Source organism: Anas platyrhynchos, chromosome 5, assembly GCF_047663525.1.
Source record: "Anas platyrhynchos isolate ZD024472 breed Pekin duck chromosome 5, IASCAAS_PekinDuck_T2T, whole genome shotgun sequence".
NCBI classification, from domain to species: Eukaryota; Metazoa; Chordata; class Aves; order Anseriformes; family Anatidae; genus Anas; species Anas platyrhynchos.
The window spans coordinates 67,923,385-67,942,947 of record NC_092591.1 but is presented as its reverse complement, the minus strand read 5'-3'; the positions used below and the strand labels follow the sequence as shown (position 1 = coordinate 67,942,947).

Sequence of the window (19,563 nt, the reverse complement as noted above, 5' to 3'; positions counted from 1 at the left end):
GCAACACAACACTCTCTCTTGCTAATGCGAATGTCTCTGAAACAAGTAGAGAAGTCCCACTCTCCCCAAGCTGACTTTAATTGGAGTAGTTCCAAAATTATTCTCTGCCCCCCTACATCTGGGGAAGGTGTGTGAGAAATCTTTTCCTTAAGAAAGGATTACAAGCCAAAAAAAGCTTGCTTCTGATATGTTCCCCTTCCTTTTAGAGCTGTTCACCTTTGATTTCCAAGGAAGAAAAAAGAAGGTGAAATCAACAATTCTCCTCCTCCGAGTTGGGAATATGAAATAAGCCCAATTATTTAGGAAGCCTGAAAAAGGAAACTATACATTTCCTTGTTAAACACCTTGTTGCTTCTGAAAACTTTTCCAGTACTTTGCAGCTGCAGTGCTTTTCGGTGGGTGGGCAGCCGAGCTCCATCACGGCCACTCTCTCCCTCCCCCTCCTCAAAGAAAAGGGAGAGAAAATACGATGCAAAGGGCTCAAGGGTTGAGACAAGGACAGGGAGATCGCTCAACAAGGATCGTGATGGGCAAAGCAGACTCAGCATAGGGAGACAGTAAGATTTCCTGCCTAACTACTACTACTACCAGGCTAGACAAGTGAGAACCAAAGGAAAGAAACCAAAAACACCTTCCTTCCCCCCATCTGAGCTCTTCCAGCTCCTCCCCCCGTGCAGCGCAGGGGAACAGGGGGACTGGACTGGGGGTTGTGGTCAGTCTGTAGCACTTCATCTCCACCACTCCTTCTCGGTCCCTCTTTGCCCCTGCTCCACGTGGGCTCCTGTCCACGGGCTGCAGCTCCGGCCCGGGGCCTGCTCCTGCGGGGGCTCTCCATGGGCCGCAGCCTCCTCCAGGCCACATCCACCTGCTCCACCGGGGGCTCCTCCACCCATGGGGGGGCTGCAGCGTGGAGATCTGCTCCATGTGGGACCCATGGGTGCAGGGGGACAGCCTGCTCCACCAGGGGCCTCTCCCTGCACAGCCCGCAGGGGAACTGCTGCTGCCTGCCTGCAGCACCTCCTGCCCTCCTGCGGCGCTCACCTGGGGGGCTGCAGGGCTGCTTCTCTCACGCTTTCACAATCCTCTCTCCCAGCTGCTGTTGCACAGCAGTATTTTCCCCCCTTCCTTAAATCTGCTCCCCCGAAGCCCACCCAGCAGCACTCCCTGCCTCGGCTCTGGCCAGCAGCAGCTCCTTTTTGGAGCCATCTGGAGCTGGCTCTGCTCTGATGCTGACAAGATGGGGCTGCATTCATTTCCAAACTGCCTGTCATAAAGGCCTTCACCTTTGCATTACATTGAGGCAGCGGTGATCTCAGCCTTATTGTATTGCTCTGCGTAATGTAGCTCCCAAAAGAGATCCCAAGGTCCAGAACAGACATGGAAATAACTGGGGGGTTGTAAGGAAAACAATTGCATTCCATCTACATGCTTGGGTGTTATTAACAGAGCTTTGTATACTGAGCTGGTGCTTGGTAGGAGAAAAACCATAAATCTTCCCTAGGAAAGTAGGACCCCCTCAGCTACATACTGCTGTGAGGAAACTCAGATGTAAGAACACACTTAAATAACACATCAGCAGAGCTGTTGTGCTCCTGACCACCAAAGGCACCTTTTTCCAACACCGTCGTACTGGAAGTTGATGCAGCTGGTTCCATCCTTAACGTGGGACTGTACAGTGCTTTAAAAGAAATATTTTTTCACAGCTTTGGAGAAAGTGAAGCAGAGAAAACCCCACCTAACCACTGATACCTGGACCCCAAACTGCCACAGACTGACAGCGATGCCCACTGGATATCTCCTGCTGCCTTCTGACTGCTCCAGCAGAAGTCCCGTTTGAATTAGCCAGCAGGTCCTTCTGAGTGGCTTTGCTGAAACTCCTGCCGTAGGAAGTATCCTACGGGAGCCAAGTTGCTAAACTGATGTGTGGTTTTCCCTTAACCCCCTCAGCCCTGACTTTGCAGCTCCTGACGACACTGCCAACGTGTGCAGTGTCACCGTGTGCCAACTAGGTGCCAGCTGCCATGGTTTATAGATTGTAAAATGAGTGATTTGGGACTCGTGAGCACTGAGAACAGGTTAGCAATTGCTTAAGAGCTTTACTTGTGTCGCTCTGGGGCAGGGAGATGGGTGAAACATCTTAGGCTTGAAAGTGATTCCCTGCAGAGGGACGTGCTCAGATCTGCACAACAGATCTGTTGTTTTGCTCACCTTATTAGATCCCTGCTTGAGAGGTTGCTTGCAAGAATCGATTCCTCTTTACCTTGATGTGTCAAGCTAAAGACAAATCTGTGCCAAAGCACTGTCTGATCAGACGAGTGCCTCAGTTCAGGATTGTTCTTGGACAGCTCCAGAAACACCAGGACGATCAGCGCCTTCAGGAACAGATTAATTGGATCTCGAGGCTGTCATAAAACAGGTCCCTGAAGTTTGAAGACTCTTCCAATAGTTTGGGCCAGCAAGGAGCAGCTGTACCTGGCGGCTGCGGTAACTCGGGGCTCAGAGTCTCAGAGAGCGTGGTGAAAGGTGACCCCCAGCTGGCTGCTGGAGGAAGCTGAGGCAGCGTTCAGCTCTAACCTTTGCCTTCTTGGCTGTCATCTTTGCACTCCTGCTGTCAGTGGGTGTTGAGTGTCCTTCCCCCCAGCCTCAGCACGTGCCCTCAGATGTAGGCAGCGTTTAGCAGCTAGAATTCACTCAAATATAAAGAGTACAAATCATGCGTTTTCTGCTTTTGCTTTGGAACTCTTAGCTTGAGGTTTTCCTGCAGGCCATGAGGTTTCTTGCAGCAGCAGGGATGAGTTCTGTTAGCAAGAGGCTGTTCTGTGCTTCGACTGTGGGAAGATGAATGGTTACCTGTGCACCGTTAAATAGAACTTGACACCTAGCACACCGCACTTGCAGCCTGTGGGGTGCTTTAACAAGCAGGTAAATCAGCAGAGGCTGTTTTGCAGCCGGGTTGATGCTGGGTGATTAAAAAGCAGGGGCAGAACAAGGAGTTTCTAGTGTTTGTTCTTGCTTGTCATCCGACTCTCCACTTCCACTGTTCGTTAGAAAAAAAACAAAAACAAAAACAAAAAACAAAAAACAAGGGGTAAGCATCTTAATATCTTTATTATAAATGGAAGGCACAAAACAGACCAGCTACAGAGACTGTCCAAGAGAAATACTTGGTGCTTTATAAACAAACAAGGAAGTACCCTTAGGTGGGTGTGATAATCCTCCTCTAATGCGTTTTTGGAGTGCAAAAATAGATTTGTTCCTTTCTTGCTCTTCTCTCCAGGACAAAGGCAGAATAGGCAACTGCAAAGTTAGACCAGGGAGGTCAGTTTGTTCCATACTGAGAAAGACAAGCCTGTAAAACAAACTAGACAGATTTTCTTGGTACTATTCATCTTCCTTCAGCAAAGGCAAAGCTTATGACACTTGTTGGTGTGTATTTCCAGACCCCCAGCTACTGGCACTGTAGCGCATCTCTAATTCTTTGGTACAAAAGGTTCAAAATCTCTTAATGCAAACATTTTACCAGCACCCTGGAGCAAAAAAAAGAAATCTAAAAATCTTACCAACTTCTATTACAGACCTGCTGAGTGCACCAGAGTTACTCATTTTTATTCAGGCTTTCAGGGGCAACTTCAGTTGGTTTAGCGCCCGGATTGCCGTGTTAGCAGGTGTCAGTTTAAAAAAAAAAAAGCTTTTGAGGTCCTTTTTAAAATGAGACTGCTTTTTTGGAATTTAGGGCTGCGAGGTATGCTTGGTTTTGCTTTCTTCCCATTCCTTAGACCAGATCCATTCAGATTCTGAACAGCGTTCCCGGTCTGTTCAGGAAACTGGAAGGCAACAAGCAAAATGATGAGCTCCTTGGGCAGTCAAAAGAGCTAAATCTGGAGAGTGTTTTGAGTCAAACTTCCATGCTAAGGAGCACCAGTAATTGTTAGAAGTAGATGCAGAGGAACCTGCATGGCACTGGGTGTGTTTCTGAAGGTGCTAAAGGTGCGAAGTGACGATTCCTATCCATAGTAAAGAAGAGAAGGAAAGCTTGCACTTAACTACTGTTTTTATTCCCTTTGCCCAGCAGTCAAAAGCAGTAACTAATATGAGAAGCCAACTTTTCCTCTCTTTATTTTAGATTTGGGAAAATTCCCTGCCAAAAAAATATTTCCTGGAAAATTCACTAGTGTTTGTGTGAGTAAAAGGTTTCAACCTTTGATTATTAATTTGTAAGAACTATTTCATCCACTTTTGTCCAGAAGAGTCAGAAATAATTTGCACAGAAATGTGCAGCGTTTTAATGAAAGGTTTCAGAATCACTCTAATTTGAACTTTATCTGGTCTGGTTGCAGGTTTTGTGTTTAGTGTCTTTTAAAAAAATAATAATTAAAATTTCTGACTTCATCTCAGAAAAAAGAAAAAAAAATGCTTGTGGCTAAATAAAATCTGTTGCAGCTCTGCTCATCGAAAAATCATTGGCTGTTAAATTGGACCTAAGTCGTCTTCTCTAACCTTTCATGATCCTGCAGCAATGGATGAGGATGGATATATGGATTAGGGAACAGCACGTGGTGGCAAACCTGTGGTATTTGCTACAGCGCAGAAAGAAAAACCCAATTGCTTCCAAAAAATCCGACTAATTCAAAATCCTTGGCATCATGCAGTCATGCCACTGGCAAAGTGAGCATTCCCCTGCCTCTCAAAGCTTGCTGTACCCTTGATCTGCTGTCTTCCTGCTGTTAATTGATTGCAACTCTACGTGTCTGATCAGGGCTACGAGTTGTTCTCGCTATGGAGATCATACAACATATACTGTGCACGCTTGTGTGTATAGATCTGTTTATCCTGTATGCATGTACATACGTCTGCATATTTGTGTGCTGGCCCCCAGATCACTCATGTTACAAAGCATCGGCCTCGAAGGCATACTCATCAAAATCTTTTGTAGAGCCTCCATTTTTTTCTAGTTCCCTCAAAATGAGAGAATTTTTACGCGCTCTCTGTGTCGAAAAGGCAAAAATTCTGATTTTCACTGTTGCTCTCGCTAACTTTCTCTCACTCCCTCCTCGTGTGTGTATAAACACAGATGTGTGTATGCGTATGCACATCTGTGGATTTATATGCACTGGTATGTTTTTTGCTGTACAGGTAATAAAGACGGGGAAAGGTTTTTGTGTTTTCTTAATAGGTGAAGAAATCTTGAAGACCAGAGATTGGAACATACTGAATTTTAAATTAAAAAAAAAAAAAAAAAGTTAAATTGTCCGGCTGTGGAAGATGGAGCCTCATTTTTGCAGCCACTTTGAATCATGAGTTCATCTCTAAATGCGCTGGGTTTTTTGTTTTTGTTTTGTTTTGTTTTTTGTTTTTTATTTTTTTGAAGAGCTAACTATCCCTGGCTGTCTCCAGTCTGAGAGAGCATTCAAATGGACTTGCTTCCTCTATTAGTTATAAGCTGTTTAAAAGCACATCCTATGTTTGAATTGTGGATGAGAGGTTCCCTTGGCAAAGTGAGGAGGAAAATTCTTCCTACCCCTTTATTTTTAATTCACGGATTCAGTCTTGGTTTGGCCTACAGGAGAAGTTAACTGGAAGTCTTTGAAGATCGATAACTTTGCTGAGGTTGTCTAGGTAGGTGAAATGGAAGACCCACAGTGCCTGGAACGTGCTGTTTAATGCGTCCTAACTGTGTTCTAGAGAAGTTATTTGTAGCCAGAGTTGATTATTGACTTGCATGTATGATCAGGTGGTTTTTTAAGGAGTGACTCCGTTTTCAGGCTTCCAGATGTGCTCCAAGTCATCTTATTGAGGATGTGGAAGAGAACGCTTGCTGACAAAGCTCCTGGCAGCTTTACGGAACTTTCATATTTAGTTAGTTCATGTAGCAGCTGATTTCAAGGCTTTGCTCTCTTCGAGAGACTGATAACTTGATTTGATGAACTGAAGAAAGCTGGAAAAATGTTGGTTCCTCATTATTTTTCACTTGTTACTTTCTTTAGGGTTACTTTTCAAAAGAAGATTTCCCTGCTCACAAGCCAGTAGAAGACTTTCAGCCCAAGCAAGGGTGAAGACAGCTCTCTCCAAGAGCAGAGGAAGGCCCTGTGGAGAGAAGCCGAGCTTGTTAGCAGAACTCGTCGGCATGTCTAAACAAGGAGACGATTGCTACTTCTATTTCTATTCTACCTGTACCAAGGTATGGCTGGCTTTCCTTTGCTTTGCTTTTTTTTCCCCATTTTTTTTCAGGAAGGAGTAGATTAGGAGGAGGAAGCACGCTGGTCTTTGGTTAACTTGAGAACCAGATAGATTCTGAATTCAGTTGTAGCAACATTAGGCAGCAGCATGGCCATTTTTGAGGCTGTACTCTATTTTCCTCGTTGGTTTCCTTTTGGTTCCAGGGAGACAAATGTGCCTACCGCCACTGCGAAGCTGCTCTGGGCAATGAGACGGTCTGCAAGCTGTGGCAGGAGGGTCGTTGTTTCAGGAACGTCTGCCGATTCAGACACATGGAAATTGACGTGAGTGCCTAACGATGTGTTCTCAAAATCAATCAACAAAAGCATTTTTCAGTGCCGTAGGTGTACTGATTGTGCTTTTGCAGGATAGATTTGTTTGCTTCAAAATCATACTGGTTTCTGTTACCAAGAGAGGGGGTGGGAGGAAGCAGAGGAAAATAAAATCAATGCCTTAGGTATGTCTTAGCAAGATATATATATTTTTATTAGATGCTGACAGTTTTCTCAACAGATGCAGAATAGCTGTTAAATAGACTGCTAAAACCTGCTGGAGCAGGGGGGTAATAAACAGGCTGTTCTATCGTCATGGGAGCAGGCTTGATAATGAACTCTCAGGTCTCTTCTGACCCACAGTCCTTCCGATAACGCTGTTCTCGCTGCCTGGGGTAGGAAGTGGGGAAAGTTAAAGGTGCAGAAGAACTAAGTCTCCAAGAAGTAGTTCTAGACAGGGTTAACCTAGGCAATTTCAGATGTTCTTTTTCCCTCTGAATAATGCTAGTATAATCCTAGGTGTATTAGTTTAACCCACCCTCAACTGGTGTCTGAGAGTGCCTGTCTTCTCTAACTGAATGATGACAAATCTAAATGTGCATAGTGGTTCCAGCTTATGCAAACTTTGTGAATATGCCCAGAAATACTCCACTTAACTGAGAAACTGACCTTTGGAATGATGTTTCAGCACTGTGTTGTGACAGCTGTCATGATCTGGAGCTGCGCATCTCTTTGCAAGCCTCAGGTGCATGTTATCACGAGCTTTTCTTTCTTTCTGTCTTCAGAAAAAGTGCAGTGAGATTCCTTGCTACTGGGAGAAGCAGCCGGGAGGCTGTCAGAAAGCCAACTGTGCTTTTCATCATGCAAAGGGACGTTACATCGATGGACAATTCTTCCCACCAAGCAAGAGTGAGTTTAGGTCCTTTTTCTTGAAGTGCTGAAGACTTAATTTGGAGTATTACTTAGTGGGTGCCAATCCTGTAGGGGGCATCAGGTAACTGTTCATTTGTGAGTACAGGAAAAGGTCTGCAGTCATAGGTGTACTGCACGGAGTGTACTGCTGGTGTTTGTTTTCTGCTTTCGTGCTCAGCTTCTCTTGGCTTTGTGTGATGTTTGCCTTGCAGTTTGCTTCCTGTTGTTTCATCTTTTGCTGGGTGGTAGGGAGATGTGTTGTTGTTCGAAGGGAAGTCTTTGTTGACGGTGTAAACAGTGATGGGATGGGCAAAAGGAGATGATGAATTCATTGTCTGTGCGGGTTATCTGCCTTTCCTACCACCTCTTTGCTAAATTGTGGTCAAAGTTTTAAACTGCCATATTACCGATGATCATCCTCTTCCTCTAGCTACACTGCCAAGTCCGCCTGAGTCCGCGGACGATGATTTGAAAGTGGCTCAGATGTCACTGCAGCAAAACAAACTTTCTGTCCAGTCAAATCCCTCTCCACAGCTAAGGGGGTGATGAAAGTGGAAAACTCTGAAAATGTCCCAAGCCCTACACACCCTCCAGTTGTAATCAATGCTGCAGATGATGATGAAGATGATGATGGTGAGCATGTTTTGGTTCTTGGAAGGAATTTGTGCTGTAAATGATTGTGTAAATCTTTGGTTCTTGAAGGAATCTGTGCTGTAAAGGAATGTAGAAATCACAGATGACCTGAGGTCTGACTAGCGATAGGGCAGGCAGTGTGGCCAGGTCACTGGTGGCTTTGTCCGGCAGTCAGTGGACAGAACCTGAAACGTTGGAGGAAAGCTTAGAACCACTCCTGGCTTTAGCTGGTCTGTTGTGTAAAGTTCTATGTGAAACTAGGAAGGAAATTTCTTTTTTCTGTCTGAAGAGCAATGTGTTGTGTAGTAGTTAAAGCTGCAGAGAGAATCTAGAGTCCTAGATGTTTTGTCCTAGTGTATTCTACTTAGGAGTTCATCAGGTCAATGTAGCTCTTTAAAAAACAAAACAAAACAAAAGAGCAACAAAGTTTTTTATATGAAGCATGGGCTGAAGTGTCACTGCATGAGCTACTTAATCATGAACAATCTGGTCTATGCATAACTGAATAGATTTTTCCCCTTCAGACCAACTTTCTGAGGAAGAAGAAACTAAAACTCCTGTCCAGCAACCAGCTGTGGAAGGCAAAAATGGATTACAGGTGATTTCCACTCGCAAAGGCAGTTCTACTGCTACTAAACAAGGTATTCCAGCACCTTAGTAGGATAAATCAGAAGAACTTGACAGTTAACTCAAAAGCAGTGTGGTGTAAAAACACAACAAAATGTAGGGGTGCTGAATGGACTCGGTTATTTCCATGATCTCATTTCTGCCATGAATACCATCATGTGCCAATTGGGTCAGAAAGGTGAACTCCTTTTCTTTACTTTTGGAGAACAAAACAGGGCCACAGCATGGAGTTGAAATGGCTGCATGTGCAGCCTTGCAACCACTGTTGATAAGCCATATCTAACGATAGAGGGATCTAATATCGTGTAAATGGATTAAAATTAAAACTACATTTTTAAGCCTGAAGGATGAAAGGAGGGGCAAAATGCCCTTGGTTCTCTGGCTCTTTCACTTGTGAGGAGTGTTGACAGGCTTTATTCTAAATACTTCAGAAAGTTGCTGAGCGCTAAGAAGCCTGAGGAGCTGTGGTCCTCAGTGAGTGCCTCTAAGCCAGTCTCATGAACTGTTTCCTATTTTCAGAGGGAAATCTGAATTTTGGAATAAAAACACTTGAGGAAATCAAATCTCAGAAGATGAAGGAAAAAAATAAGAGACACAGTGGTGAGTTAGTACAGTCAGTACTTTAGGTGTTAGCTGAGCACGTGTTTCGATGATAGATGGTGGCAAATAAGCATGTTAGTAATAGACACAAGGAGACAGCGTGTGGGAAGATGCTCTTTTCAAAGTTCTTGGAAATCTGTGGCTTTATTAGTTTAGTTGAAGATGGAAGTGGTTCAAGAGGAACTGAGTTGTGTTTTTGGGCTATTCAGCGTATTTTCCTTGAAACAGTAGATCACCGTATTTAAAGCTATGTGGTTATTCCACAAATGCTTGAAAGTCTGCTCCTAACGTCAGCCTAGAGTCCTAAATTGTGATGTGCTGCTCATTTCTTTGTGGTGTTTGAACATTTGCCAGTTAACTGTAAATTCATGCATGTATACAAAGCTGTACGCAGACCAGGAAGCTGCTGATGCTCCAACTGAGTTTCTGGGTGTGCATTACGCTCCTCTTAACATGTGTGTTGGGGGCTTACAGCAGTGCTTACAGTAGAGCTATTTGACCTGCAGTGTGGGTTAAGGTGGGTAACATAGAAAAGGGATTCGGTGTTACTGAAACACTGGATATGTTACTTTTATCATAGTTTGCTTTGTTACATCATGTCTAAAACTAGACTGAAGCTCTTCAGGGCATTGTCCTGTCTTCTGTTTCTGAGAAGTACTTAAATGCTTTAGGGAACTGAAGCTAGAAATACACCCTTTTGTTTCAGTCATTTCACAGTTTAGCTTTCTAAATGTCTCTTTGTTTATCAAGTCTTTAGGGTGGAGTAAGCTCTGTGTACTTACAAATTGCTGCATCAGACATGCTAAAGCAGTGTTCCATGTCATTAGTAGGACCGACTTGGTCTTATCTGTTGTTTTAATATAAAAATCTGAAATAATCCATTCACGTATTCTGACATGGTTTGTAGAAAAGCATGACCTACAAATGAGTAAAGCACTAAATAAATAAATAAATAAATTACTACTTGCTAGAAATAACCATTGCTATAATGTTGCCTTAAAATTATATGGTACATGTATATAATGCTCATCTTCTGTTGGTGATGCATGAATCTGAGTAACAGGTACTTTTGGCTGCAGGAGCTGTGTTCACAACTCTTACTGCTTGGAGCAGACTGCACAGAGAGTTGCACTAACAGCCTGCTAGTGATATGCAGATCAGAACGTTTGGGAACTGGGTCATTTATGGGAGCTGTCAATCCATGCCATGATGGTGTTGCAAGTTGGATTATTGAGGGATCTTTTTGTAACGGGGTTACTTACTTCCTTGACACATTAGTGAAAGCCTTCTCTCAAGACTATGGCTCTTGCTAATACATAACACAAATGGAAACAATTTCAAATACTTGCTAGCAGGCTTTGCTTCCTTTTACCTTCATGCGGATTTTTCCTGTAGCCTATGTAGTAGGGAATATTGTTTTCAGATAAATAGGGTTTGGGCAACAGGCTGTTATTTACTTCCAATATTTTACCGCACTTCAAAACTCTTCCTTGAAAACTACTGTAGAAGTTGAAATGATGCTTCAGGTCATAGTTTGATCTGTGGAATTATGAAACTCCTTGTGGTATTTGATTAAGGAGGCATTGGGGAGGCATTGGGGAGGCAAGGACAATCCCCAGACAAGGACTGTATATCTCGAAACAAGACGCTGCAACTCATGATAAGGAAGCGGTAGACAGACAGAGAAACAAATGGAAGGACTATAAATCTCAAAACTGGACATTGGAATTCATTATAAAGATACAACAAATGGAAGAATTAGCAACAACCAGCGCTTGCAATTAAGAAACATGCCAACTCAGCAGATTCCTGACCAAAGGTGAAAAGTACACTGTGAGGAAGACTCGGGGTCTTCCTCCCAAAGACCCCTGCCCACAATTCTTGGGAGGCTCTACGCAGGTGCAAGGTGCCAAAAGGCTAATTAGCATGAGAAGCGAGGGAAGGCGGGGATAGGTAAGGAATATGTATAGGCACTTGTAGAATATTGAGAGATTGATTGTATAAATTCAAGACTGCTTTCCGCCTTGGGTATGCACGATAGGTGGAGAGATCCCCTGTGCATCATCCAGCGCTGCAATAAAGACTATACCACTTAAAGGAATTTCGGCTTCGATCTTTGAATCATATTTGAACACTTTCTTTCTGTGATCAAAAAGCTTCCTTAAACACAGCCTCAAGCTCAATTACACCAGTGTGTTTTTAATTTTCTACGGCTGGTTATTTCTATAGCAATACAGAATAACACTGCTCATAATTCCTGAGGTGGGGGGAACTATACCAGCCTCTGAAAGGGTGCTAGCAAGCACCTCTAATTAGCTGAAAGCTTTTGAGGTATCAGCCCATTGTTTTTTCAGGGAGGGGGGAATGGGAGCCATACTTTGAAACTGAAGTGCTAGGTGCTTAATAAAATGGGTCTGCCAGAATTGTAGGTGTGGTGCTAAAATATGAAGCCTGGCATGGTGGTAGGCCTTGGTGAATCACTGGATCCGTCTTTAGGTGTTGCAGAAGTGGGATAATTTGATCCTGCTGTAATATGAATAGTATTGAAATGTCCTACCAACTGAATTAGCAATGTTAACAACTATCTGCGACTCAACTAGAAAATAACCTGCAATCTCATGTATTTGCAATTCACTTTATAAACTCATTGCCATCCATTATGATGATGATGATGTAGAAACACCGAATTCAGGAATAAGGTTTTGTAAATTGATATCATGTTGTCACTATAGTATTTCAGTGAATTGGAACAGCAGAATTCCATGGGTAGTACTTGTTAAATGTACTTGTCAGCTGGGCTCTTAATTGCATGCCAACTACGATAAGACAGCAAAGGTATACTTACTGGTGTATTTATATTGGTGTATTTATAGACGAAAGAAGGGAGTTTGCAGCCACTTTATGTACCTGTGTAGAGGTTCAGCTACGTGTAATTGTTTTCAGATTGTATGTGCAAAAAGAAGGATTTGGCAGCATTAGCCACTGCTGCCACTGTACAAATAAAGACTGTTGTGCCGTTGTACTGTTTACATTAACTATAAATACACCACAGTAGAGAGAGACTAGAAATTCCAGGCTTTTACTGAAGAGTCATACTATAGTTCTTTTTTTTTTTTTCTTAAGCCAAGCACAGCAGGGAGTCTGCAGACAAAACTTTGAGTGTTGTCTGCTTTAGAGCAACATCCAGCATCATAAGTTCTTGTGGAACATGACTGAGCACTTTTATCTGGTGCTTTTTCTTGCTGTAAAGATGCACCTGTAATCTTTTCTCTGAGCTTCAAGTTTCAACATATTTTGTGTCCAGCTAGTAAGAGCATGAAGTCTCTCAACTTTAACTAATTTCCTCAGCTGGTTAACTATATAGTTATTTAGCATTAAAATATTTGTCAATGTATGCACATGTGTGCATATGTGCACAGTCTTGTCTGCACAAAAATCCAAATGTATCCTGTTCTGTCATTTAAAGAGTGACAAATATGAATTACTTATGATGTAGATATGATTGACCTGTATTTTCTAGATACATAGTTGTGGTCTGATCAGCTAATCTGAATATCAGCATCAAGTAGATTCACAGCTCAATGGCCGTTTTCTCCTAAGATGACCAGCTTCATTTTCTCTTCTTTTGAGAGAAATGGAGTTGAGTAACTTTGTGTGACGAGAATGCTCTTTTCTATAACCTTTTTGTCTCCTGTAAACTTAAGAGTAGAGCATGGTTCTTTCATCTCTGAAAAGTGAAATGACATATTCCTTTTAAATCATTATTTTGGGGAATGGTCTCTGCCATGCTATTGTTGCATGTTGACATATCTGAGTATATATGGAGCACCTATACAATTTTGGACTGGAGAAATTCTGGAGTTAAGTGGTAAAGAGAGCCTGTGGAAACTTCTGCAGAGTCTCATGTTCTTTTGTAATAGTACTTAATAAGGAACAGATTTGTAGGTTATCTAAGCAGATAACTCAAGAACTTGTTTCAAAATCTAAAGATCCCTTTTGAACAGTAATTTCAAGAAGTATGTATTATCTCACTACACCGCTGTCATAATATGTCAGCATATCTAGATGTCTGTTTTCTATGAAATTTGTAATCAGAGATGGATATCATCACTTTCAATACTCTGCTAATTGACCAAACTCTGCATGGAAAAATTGCAGTTGGACAAACATAGATATACGCAGGATCTAGCTTTAATGTTAGGTAAATGATTTGATCTTTAGAATGGTGTCCCAGGGATGTACATGTTGCTTTTAGCTACAGGCAACAACAGAAGGCATAAGTGTTACTTAGTTCTGTCTCCTCCCAACGTATCCTCTGTGTCTTGCTCTAAGAACAGGTGAACTTGATGTTTGTGGACGGTACCAGCTGAAATGCTGGGTTCACCTCCCTGTGGAGAAAACTGCTTGCTGAATCTCCAGTGCATTGCAAACAAAATTAAACTTCTTGTAAAAGAAGAGATAAGGCTGCTTACCCCAAACTGGAGCTTGCGTATGTGTATTATCTACTTCATTTTTAAATTGTGTTTGTCAGGCTCTGGGGATGGCATCTGAAATAGTTTTTAAGCACTAAATTATTCTATTCTATTCTATTCTATTCTATTCTATTCTATTCTATTCTATTCTATTCTATTCTATTCTATTCTATTCTATTCTATTCTATTCTATTCTATTCTAATTGTGTCTATTTCCACCCAGAACATGAAGACCAGCTTCTTGTAGAGCCACCTTTTTTCCACGAAATCTCTCAAGAGCGAATGTATTAGCCTAAAATGTGTTTGGTAGATTGTTGTTTTTTTTTTTTTTTTATTTTATGTAATTCTTCTTTAGTTACCTAAGGTAATACAGTGTAGTCGGTTAAAATATAAATAAATTATACTGTATCTTTTTGATTTCTCCCTCATTCCCCCAATTCCAGCCCTGTCTTATGCTTTCTGAGCCAAAAAAAACCACTTCTGTGGTTTAATGATATGAATTTTTGCTTGTTTGATCAAACAATGTTTTCATTCTACCTTCTGTGCTACTTTCCCAGGAAACTGATAATTAAAAGAAGCCAGCTCCCTAGAATTTCAGACATGGCAGTGGAATCTGCTCTAATCAGTTCAGTCCCTACCATTGCGTCTCGTTTTGCCTTACTACAACTGGAAAGTGATACTGATTCAGAGCCTGGAAAAGGCAGAAGTGGCCGACGTGCTGGTAAATCTCTAGCTTCAGGGTGTAGATCTATAAATGTGAAGAAAGGAGAGAAAAGAAGAAAAAGGAGAGAACATCAGCAGAGTGAGGCCAATGATGTAAAGGGATTATATTTTCAACAGTGAGTAAGGTTGTTGTCTCATCAAGAGTTTTTGCTGTCCCTGAAAAGTCATTGGTTTTGGTTTTCCCTGTGAAAGAAGAACTACTTAATCGCAGATTACATCTTTACATTGTCCTGTCTTATGTTTCTGAGAAGTACTTACACGCTTTAGGGAACTGAAGCTGGAAATACACCTTTTTGTTTCAGTCATTTCACAGCTTAGCTTTCTAAATGTCTCTTTGTTTATCAAGTCTTTAGGGTGGAGTAAGCTCTGTGCACTTACAAATTGCTAAAGCAGTGTTCCATGTCATGAATGGGACCGACTTGGTCTTATCTGTTGTTTTTCATATACAAATCGGACAGAATCCGTTCGCGTTTTGCTCCTTGAGCTCTGTCGGCATTGTGTCTACAGATGTGTCTGTGTGTGGACGTGTGCCTGGGCACTCCCGGCGGCTGCTGGGCCAGCAGCTGCGAGCAGTTGTGAGCGTGGCTCGCCTACTTGGAGACCGCTTGTGTTTGAGGGAAAACTCAGCCTTTACCGCTGAGCTCCACCGGAGCCATAAGGAGACGCTCTCCTCCATGACGAGCGCGGCGATGGAAGCCGCATTTCGCACCCCTGCTTTGACCACAAGCAGACGGCCCCCTCCACCCTCCCCAGGACTCGAGGGCGAGCTGTGCGCGTCCCTGGGGGCCGGGGGCTGCCCCCCGCTGCCCCCCGGTGTCCCCTCACACCCACCCCTCAACCCCCACTCCGCCTGCGCCCTCCTGCTGCGGGGGGCCACTGTGCGCGGCGGGGCGGCGCCGCCGAAGGTTGCGGACGTTGCCTAGCGAGGTGCTGTCACCAGCAGCGCGGGCGGCCCAGGCGCGGCCCGCCGGCCCCTCAGCCCGCCCGGAGGCTGCCTCCCGCCGCCCGGAGCAGGTTTGGAGCGGGGAGCGACGGGGCCGGGGCTGGGGCTGGGGGGAGCCGCCCCACAGCGCCGCTGAGCCGGCATTTTGCTTGGTGTTTGTTTGAGGAAGTAGGAGATGGGATCTCTCCCCTCCTCCGCCCCTCCCCTCCCGCGACTGGTTTGGGTGTCATTTTGGGAGGGGGGGGCGGGGGGGGAGTCAGTAAGTTTTCAGCATGTGCTCGTGATTGCCGTGCCCTTTCTGAAATGAGCAGGATTTCAGGCTCTTGCTTCTCTTTCTTGGCTTCCCTTTGCTCTGTTCTGTACAACAAGGCTTTTTGTCAGCTTCCAAAGTTTCTCAGCTCTGAATGGACAAGCCCTCAATGCAAATGGGTGTGAGTGAAATGCCAAAACTCTTCTCTTTGCAACCACAGAAGACTTGTGTTTCAATCTGGTTGCATTTTCATGCAGGCTGAATTTGATGTGCTTAGCTGGTGAGTTCTGCCAGTTGGGTAACAGAGCAAAAAAGGCTGCGTGGGAGTTGAGCAAGAAGGAAGTTCAGCAAACTGTCCTTTGCATGGCTGTCCTGGTTTCAGTTAGCACAGAATTAATTTTCTTCCTAGTAGCTGGTGGAATGCTGTGTTTTGGCTTAGGATGAGAAGAGTGCTGATAACACCCCGATGCTTTAATTGTTGCAGAGCAGTGCTTATACTAAGCCAAGGACATCTCAGCCTTTTGCTCTGTCCTGCCAACGGGCAGGCTGGGGGTGCAGTAAGAGCTGGGAGGGGACAGACCCAGGACAGGTGACCCAAACTAGCCAAAGGGGTATTCCATACCATCTGACGTCATGCTAAACAATATATAGGGGTGGCTAGCTGGGGGGAGGGGGCCGGACTGCTCGGGGTTAGGCTGGGCATCGGTCAGCGAGTGGTGAGCAATTGCATTGTGCATCACTTGTTTGTACATACTATTACTTTCGTATTATCACCATTGTATCATTATTATTATTATTGTTATTATTATTTTGTTATTATTATTTTCCTGTCTTATTAAACTGTCTTTATCTCAACTCACGGGCTTCACTTTCCATTTCTCTCCCCCGTCCCAGAGAGGGAGGGGGGAGGGTGAGCGAACGGCTGCGTGGTGTTTAGCTGCCGGCCGGGTTAAACCACAACAGCCTTTTTGGCGCCCAACGTGGGGCCCGAAAGGTTGAGATAACGGCAGATCTGATCAGAGTGTGTTAAACTAAAATTGGTGTAAGGATTAGACCTGCTTAATAGTCACTTGTCATGATGCTGATTGCTTTAATCTCAACTCTGCTGCGCCTGTTTTCCAAATTGAGTATTATAGTACATTATTTTCCGTATTTTCTCTCTGTAGTGTTGTTTATCCTCTCTGGGCCCTGGTTTCAGATCATTATGGTACTGAGTATTATAGCAATGGCTTATGAGACGATAAGATATCTGGTCATGACTCTAACTTGGTATTCATACTCAGTAACATCGTGGACTCTGTACTTTGGAAACAGTATCTTGGGAACTATTAGCAATTATACCTATTGTTTTTCTCCATTAGAGAGTCAGTCTGTGGAGGGAAAAGGGGAAGATAATTTTTCTTACTTGATTACTCTCCCTTTCTCCTTCACCACCCCTGTATCCTCCTGGATCACTCTGCCTTCTCCCTCAAAATATCTGCCTTCCTCCTTCACCACCCTCTTATCCCCTGAGCTTGTCAAAATAGCTCTCCAAGATATTGAATATTATTGGGATACTCGGAATACCATAGTCTTGTTGTTCTGCCTCATGAATGCACTTCAGATTCTGCTTAAAGTTAAACAACTACTTGGGGAGCTCATCTGGAGATCTGCCCGGAGGCAGGATAGTTGTGGGTGGCAGGGAGTATGGGTGGATATGGGCAGGCATCTAGAGCAGTTGGCACCCCCAGTGTGTTGGAAATTCACCCCTGAGCAATGGCAAAATTCTCAAAAACTGGCAGAATGCTTGAAAAAAAGGTGTCATGATGCTGGCAGTTCCAAAGTAACACAAATCATTGTAACGTGCTGGGGCCTGGCTCATGCCTATCGAGCTGCCATTGATACTGCTATCAACTTAGTGACAGACCCTGCGGCCACTCCAAGCCCTGTGACAGATCCAACGGCCACTGTGACCCCTACGGTGGACTCGGCAGCCGCTCCAGATCCGGTTCCTGCAGCCGCTCCAGATCCGGTTCCTGCAGCCGCTCTAGTCCCAGCTCCTGCAGCCACTCCAGATCCGGTTCCTGCAGCCGCTCCAGCTCCGGTTCCTGCAGCCGCTCCAGCTCCAGCTCCTGCCGCTATTCCAATCCCAGCTCCTGCAGCCGCTCCAGCTCCAGCTCCTGCAACCGCTCCAGCTCCAGCTCCTGCCGCTACTCCAGTCCCAGTTCCTGCAACTGCTCCAGTCCCAGCTCCTGAAGCTGCTCCAGCTCCAGCTCCTGAAGCCGCTCCAGCTCCAGCTCCTGTAGCCGCTACAGCTCCGGTTCCTGCAACTGCTCCAGCTCCTGTGGCCGTGTCAGGGAAACGAGCTGTAGCAGTGCAGGTTGACCCTGCAGAGGGTATTCCAACCCCTGTAACGGGGTCAGAGAAACGAGCTGTAGCAGTGCAAGTTGACCCTGCAGAGGGCATTCCAACCCCTGTGCCAGACCCTGTAACAAAGTCAGAGAAACGAGCAGTAGCAGTGCAAGCTGCCCCTGTAGAGAAGGTGAAAATATGGTATAGAAATTCAAGTCGTTTAGAACGCAGAGAGTCTTCTGCCAATCCAGGTAAGGCTTCTGCCAAAACTAAGTATAGAGATGACGAAGATGATGACGACGCTGGGCCATCAAGGATTCAGGAGGAGGAAGATGAGGATGCCGAAAAAGCAACAGTAACTACCCGAAGCCTAAACGAGCGCGAGCTACGAGATGTGCGAAAAGATTTTGGTCGCTGTATAGGTGAGCAGCTTGTCACCTGGCTGCTCCGGTGCTGGGACTCTGGAGCCAATTGTGTGGAATTAGACGGCAGGGAAGCCAGACGGTTGGGATCCCTTGCTCGAGACGCCGGCATTGACAAAGCAATTGCAGATGGAGCACAATCCACCAGCCTCTGGAGGCGTCTCCTCTCAGCTGTGAGGGAAAGGTATCCCTTCAAGGAAGGTATTTTATGTCTACCAGGCAAGTGGACCACTATGGAGAAGGGAATCCAGTACCTGAGGGAATTAGCCGTACGGGAAGTGATTTATGAGGATCCAGACCTCAGACAAACATCCAAAGATCCAGATGAAGTCAAGTGTACACGACCCATGTGGCGGAAGTTTGTACGGAGTGCACCATCATCATATGCCAGTTCATTGGCAATAATGGCCTGGAAAGAGGATGAGGAACCCACAGTGGATGAAGCGGCTAAACAACTCCGGCAGTACGAAGAAAGTCTCTCCTCTTCCTTACAGGCCTGCGTCTCAGCTGTGGAGAAACTTTCTGAAAAGGTTCACCAACTTGAAGAGAATCTATTGTCCTCCCCACCTGAACCAACCAGTGCCCACCGACCAAAAGAGAACACTTGGGAGAAACTTTCTGAAAAGGTTCACCAACTTGAAGAGAGATTATTCTCCTCCGCACCTGTACAAAGCAGTGTCTCAGCTGTCAGGGGTAGGCGTTCACCCACACAAGGAAGACGATATGGTGGGTACTCACCCCGTGCCACCCTGTGGTTTTACTTACGAGACCATGGAGAGGACATGAGAAAATGGGATGGAAAATCTACCGCGACCCTAGAGGCACGGGTACGTGAGTTGCAAAAGAAAACAATCAGGAAAAAAGGATTCTCCGAAAAGTTTGCTGCTCCAACTTCCAGCAGACAATCCTTCAAACACAGAAACGAAGAAGATTCTGACCAGGATTAGGGGGGCCCTGCCTCCAGCCAGGGGGAGGAAAGGGACAATCGAGTTTATTGGACTGTGTGGATTCGATGGCCTGGCACATCACGCGCACAGAAGTATAAGGCTTTAGTAGACACCGGTGCACAATGTACTATAATGCCATCGAGCTATAAAGGACCAGAGCCCATCTATATTTGTGGAGTGACAGGAGGATCTCAGCAGTTGACTGTATTGGAGGC

At 44.7% G+C, this 19,563-nt stretch overlaps 1 pseudogene; it reads left to right on the top strand.

The window, feature by feature from the left end:
- The first annotated feature begins 19 nt into the window (after positions 1–19).
- LOC140002702 (kinesin-like protein KIF27) overlaps positions 20–19,563 on the top strand; it is a 44,141-nt pseudogene continuing 24,597 nt past the window's right edge.